The sequence below is a fragment of the Phaethon lepturus genome, unplaced genomic scaffold, assembly GCF_000687285.1.
Source record: "Phaethon lepturus isolate BGI_N335 unplaced genomic scaffold, ASM68728v1 scaffold23579, whole genome shotgun sequence".
Taxonomy (NCBI): Eukaryota; Metazoa; Chordata; class Aves; order Phaethontiformes; family Phaethontidae; genus Phaethon; species Phaethon lepturus.
In genome coordinates, this window is record NW_010561648.1 from 8,203 (window position 1) to 9,260 (window position 1,058).

The window sequence follows — 1,058 nt, forward strand, 5'->3', positions numbered from 1 at the left end:
GCAGCTCTGATCAGATACTAAAAGGCTCCATCAGGCAGCAAAAAAGATTATGGCACGGCCAAAACAAATGAGAAACCATCGGTTGCACAGTGTTGCTGCACGTGAATCAGACAGTTTGCACTGCAAATATTAAAAACGCTTAGCAATTACTAACATTGAAAAATGGAAGCCATATGTTCTTGCTTGTTTTAAAACACAAGTATATTAGAAATGTAGAAGCACTCCATTTATGCATCACCTAAGGAAAGAAAAACACCGGAGTAGCTTAAAATGCTACATATGCTTTTAAGAACTCATTCTAAACTTCTGTGGCTTTTCACTACCCTGTTTTAATATCATAGTTAACATCAGTAAGGTGGAAAAATATTTAACCTTTAATGGAATTAAGTTCTCATTTAGCTATTTCTCATTTTTTTTAATCAGAATCTTGCTTAGCACAGCAGATAATGAGCGAGTTTCATCTTTTTGCATCTCTGCTGATTCTAGTTTTACAGCAGATGTGCACTGCTAGAATTCAAATGAGTACGAGTCATGGAGTGGTTCTGATAGAACTCGTGAAGAAAGAGGTGGAGAAACAAAAACAAGACTTTCAAGGCCAGAAGGTAGGTAATTTTTGGATCTAGGTTTTCTAGAGAGGTATTTAGTAAAGGCCTAATGCCGGTTTTATTACAAGAAAACAGAAGTGCTTAATGACTGACTAGTAAATACAACATAATGGAAGGGATTCAGGTGGGGCAGGAAAGGAGAACTCACTCCTTGGTGGCAGCAGCAGTTTTGGTGCATCCATTGCCGGCAATGGACATAAACACCAGTCAAAAATCCAAATCTCAGAGCAAAAGGATTAATAGATGTGACCTTTTTGGATTTCAATGTTTGGCAGATCTGTTTGAGCTGTCTGTGTGCTATGACATGTACAAATGCTACAGCCTGCATCTTAATTCAGAGTAAAGAGAAAACTGAATGCTACCCAAAACAAATTTCAGCTTTGCTCGCTCTTATGTGCCCCGTGTTGTGTTTTTTTTTTTCTTTTGCCCTTCCCCCCCCCCCCCCCCACAAAA